Consider the following 4,991-nt stretch of genomic DNA (forward strand, 5'->3'; position numbering starts at 1 on the left):
GCATTTGTACTAACCTGTATGGAGGTGGAACACATTATTCTTACTGAAGCATCACAGGAGTGGAGAAGTATGAATCCTATGTATTCAATTTTGATTTGAAGACAATTAATGACACAGTGGGGCATGGGGGAAGGGGAGAGCAGACATAGAAGGAGGGAAGGGCTGAGGGAAAGAAAAAGAAGAAAAAAAATAACAAGAAAAGAATATAGTGACTAATCTTCACATAAATTGGTTTTAATTTTGACCAAAGTATATTACTTAAACATTAATTTTTTTTATAATCATATTGTGAAATATTTATTTCTAATTAGAAATAAATGAAATTTTGTTTTGAAGCGTGGTGTAGCATGGGTAACAGTCTTAATATAACAATAAACTACATTGCTACATTTCGCGACAGTATGCATAAAAAGCCAGCGTCAGTGCAAAGGTTGAGATTGCATCTTTCTCACCAGCTCAGAAATTCTCGGGGCAGTCTTTGCAAGAGCACAACGAAGATCATCTTCCTCAACTTGATAATCAACAAGCTAGAAAACCCTGTTTCACACAGATATGTTGTTGGAAATGAAAGGCGGCGGCGCAACTCAGTCTCAGAACAGGATATGACTGCAAACACTGGATCCAGAATTTTGTAACTGGCATTGTAGAGAAATCAGTTCTCGCTGCATTGCTGTTAATAAGTTCAACGAACTCCTCTTGTGCTGTCTCAGGAACATCTTCAACTTTGACTGCGAATGGGCTTCTGGCAAGTGCAAATGGAGTGTCAGGTAGATTTGGAAAGTACGATGAAATTTCATCTACAAGCATGTGCAAGTGTTCTTTCACAGGAATTATCGTAATCTTTTTGTCTGGTTTAATGTCATGTTCCTCAAAGAAAGATAGGGTAGGCAACATGTAAATTTTATTTTCATCCAATTTTTTTTTTGCCAAAGCTGAAGTTTCATTTGGAATGATTGCATCTTTTCGGACAAATCAAGGCATGTTGTGTTTGGTCTGTACAGTGATAAATTTATTTCATTCAAGATGGCAAAGATGTCAACCAAGTAAGCTATTTTCTGCAGTTCACTTTTATTGCTGAAAAGTGCTTCGAACTGCGGTCTTACTTCTGGTTAAAAAATGTTTGAGTTCATCACAAAGCTCAAAAACACGTTTTAAAACTTTCCTCTTGACAACTGTCTCACTTCTGTGTGAAATAGCAGAGCATTGTTCAGTGCATCCAGCTCATTGCACAGTTGCAAAAATAGTTGACTGTTTAAAGTGATCACATCTACGAAATTGACAGAACTTATGACGCTTTTCATTATTTCTTGTAACTCTTGTGGCAGCGTCTTCATCGCTAATACGTGATGAATCATACAGTGAGTTCCGATGACTTTTGGTGACTCATTCAGTACCAAACCTTGAAATCCAGATCGACATCCTAGCATAGCTGCAGCACCATCTGTGCAAACACCACAAACCTTTTCCCAAGAGATATGCTCTCTCGTAAATGAACCGTGTCAAATACATCATGTGCAGTAGTTGTCATGTCAAGAGGTTTACATCTTTAAAGTTACCATCATTCATAGACCTCACGTAAACCAGGAACAGTTTGCAACGTCCATAGAGTCATCAAGCTGGATACTTAACCCTGGAAGTGGAGCAGATTTGATTTCCTGGATTACCTGATCAAGGATATCAGCTGACATGTCATCTATTCTTCTGCGGACAGTGTTGTCAGATAAGGAAATTGCACTCAATTTCGTAACAAATTCATCTCCGATCATAACTGGAACAATGCCTTTGGCTGCTGACAACAGTCAATCCTGAGCAGTGGTGTGAGGTTTCATAGCTCTGGCGATTCTGAGGGCCACCAAATATGAAGCTTCAATGGCCGCTATGTTTTGTTTGTGGTACTTGCCACCAGTGTCAAGTCCGGCTTTCTTGAGTCCATCAGCTTCTAAAATAGTTGGTATCCTTGCTGGCAAAGCTTAGAGGCTTGCTATCAAAATGGCTTTTTAGTTTGTTTGGCTTCATAGATTCGGCTGATAGAACTTCACAACAAATAACACATTGCAGTTTCTCAATTCCTGCTGTAATTGAGGTAAAACCGTACTGTCAAAAATCCTCACTATATTTTCTTAACGTTCTTCTCTACACAATCCATTGTCATGGGGTGTTTTGCTAATGAAAATATATAGCAATAGCTTTAATAATACAAAAGACGATCCGTGGCATAGTTCAGTCAATACAGTTCGTTAAATTTTCCTATGACTTACCATTCTCTGTGTTTTTTTTTACATACCTGTTACTATCACAAGGGGGAAGTATTCACGACAACAGCTGAATATAAAAAGAATGATCAGCATCCAGATTACGTTCCCAGGGCAGACATTTTTTTCAGTAGTTGATTTTACAGTAAATGCTTTTACATTTACCCAATAATTACAATTCATGAAGTGTCATTCTACCTCCAATACTGCTGCTTTCAACACAGCAGCTGCTTTTAGCAGAGTAGCTGCTCTCTACGCAAGTGTGACTGGTCCACATTATGGCGCCAACCCCGTCACATACACTTGTATTTGTATGATGACATCATCGCGCCAGGTACTCGTATGTGGGCGTATCCGTACGTGGGTGGACCTGTCTGGAGACGGGTAGAGGAGCCATGTCTCGGTTCCTAAGACCATTGGAAATATGTGTTTTCTGACGGTTGTAGGCGACCCCTGTGAAAGGGTCAGTTGACCCCCAAAGGGGTCGTGACCCACAGGTTGAGAACCATTGACTTAGAGAATAGTTGCAGGGACAGCACAAACAATTCTGATGCCCTTTGCCCATATGTGGACTCCTCAAATGTTGACATTTTCCTGTATTTAACATCTGCCCTTTCAGCGGGGAGAAAGGGAGACAGACAGATACGATGTCTTAGCCCTAAATGCTTTGGTATGTTTTCCTATGAGTCAGGAGTTCTTATATAACCACACCACAACTAGTCAAATGAGGATTTAACAGATATGTTACTATTATCAACCTCCGATTTTGACAACTGAGTAATGTCCTTCATAGTAAACGTCAACCCAAAATTACACAGTTCTCAAATATCACGGATCTTCAGACTTGGGCACTTTGAGTCTTTGTGTTTTTTTGTTTGTTTGTTTTTTCCATATGTTTGTTACCCATTTGTCTGTCTTCTTTTTTTTTTTATTCTTGGGGATTCATTGAGGGTACAATAAGCCAGGTTACACTGATTGCAATTGTTAGGTAAAGTCCCTCTTGCAATCATATCTTGCCCCCATAAAGTGTGACACACACCAAGGCCCCAGCCCCCTCCCTCCTTCCATTTTTCTGCTTCCCCCCCATAACCATAATTGTCATTAATTGTCCTCATATCAAAATTGAGTACATAGGATTCATGCTTCTCCATTCTTGTGATGCTTTACTAAGAATAATGTCTTCCACGTCCATCCAGGTTAATAAGAAGGATGAAAAGTTTCCATTTTTTTTTAATGGCTGAATAGTATTCCATGGTATACATATACCAAAGCTTGTTAATCCACTCCTGGGTTGGTGGGCATTTAGGCTGTTTCCACATTTTGGCGATTCTAAATTGAGCTGCAATAAACAGTCTAGTACAAGTGTCCTTATGATAAAAGGATTTTTTACTACTGGGTAGATGCCCAGTAATGGGATTGCAGAATCAAATGGGAGGTCTAGCTTGAGTGCTTTGAGGTTTCTCCATACTTCCTTCCAGAAAGGTTGTACTAGTTTGCAATCCCACCAGCAGTGTAAAAGTGTTCCCTTCAATCCACATCCACGCCAGCATCTGCAGTTTTGAGATTTTGTGATGTGGGCCATTCTCACCGGGGTTAGATTATATCTCAGGGTTGTTTTGATTTGCATTTCTCTAATATATAGAGATGATGAACATTTTTTCATGTGTTTCTTAGCCATTCGTCTGTCATCTTTAGAGAAAGTACTATTCATGTCTCTTGCCCATTGATATATGGGATTGTTGGCTTTTTTCATGTGGATTAATTTGAGTTCTCTATAGATCCTAGTTATCAAGCTTTTGTCTGATTGAAAATATGCAAATATGCTTTCCCATTGTGTAGGTTGTCTCTTTGCTTTGGTTATTGTCTCCTTAGCTGTACAGAAGCTTTTCAGTTTAATGAAGTCCCATTTGTTTATTTTTGTTGTTGTTGCAATTGCCATGGCAGTCTTCTTCATGAAGTCTTCCCCCAGGCCAATCTCTTCCAGTGTTTTTCCTATGCTTTCTTTGAGGATTTTTACTGTTTCATGCCTTAAATTTAAGTCCTTTATCCATCTTGAATCAATTTTTGTGAGTGGGGAAAGGTGTGGGTCCAGTTTCAGTCTTTTACATGTAGACATCCAGTTCTCCCAACACCATTTATTGAATAGGGAGTCTTTCCCCCAAGGTATGTTCTTGTTTGGTTTATCAAAGATTAGGTGGTTGTAAGATGTTAGTTTCATTTCTTGGTTTTCAATTCGATTCCAAGTGTCTATGTCTCTGTTTTTGTGCCAGTACCATGCTGTCTTGAGCACTATGGCTTTGTAGTACAGACTAAAATCTGGTATGCTGATGCCCCCAGCTTTATTTTTGTTACAAAGAACTGCCTTAACTGTACGGGGTTTATTCCAGTTCCATAAAAAGTGCAGAATCATTTTTCCCTAATCTTGAGAGTACGATGTTGGTATTTTGATAGGAATGGCATTGAATAGGTAGATTGCTTTGGGAAATATAGACATTTTAACAATGTTGATTCTTCCCGTCCATGAGCATGGTAAGTTTTTACATTTGTTAATATCCTCTGCTATTTCCTTTCTGAGGATTTCATAGTTTTCTTTATAGAGGTCCCTCACCTCCTTCATTAGGTATATTCCTAGGTATTTCATTTTCTTTGAAACTATGGTTAAGGGAGTTGTGTCCTTAATTAGCTTCTCATCTTCACAGTTACTGGTGTACACAAAGGCTACTGACTTGTGGACATTGA

The 4,991-nt window shown here is 39.0% G+C and overlaps 1 pseudogene; it reads right to left on the reverse strand.

Annotated features, from left to right (window-relative positions):
• Positions 1–419: 419 nt before the first annotated feature.
• On the reverse strand, positions 420–2,529 carry LOC128580946 (protein ZBED8-like; annotated as a pseudogene).
• Positions 2,530–4,991: the final 2,462 nt, after the last annotated feature.

This window comes from Nycticebus coucang, chromosome 3, assembly GCF_027406575.1.
Source record: "Nycticebus coucang isolate mNycCou1 chromosome 3, mNycCou1.pri, whole genome shotgun sequence".
In the NCBI taxonomy this organism is placed as follows: Eukaryota; Metazoa; Chordata; class Mammalia; order Primates; family Lorisidae; genus Nycticebus; species Nycticebus coucang.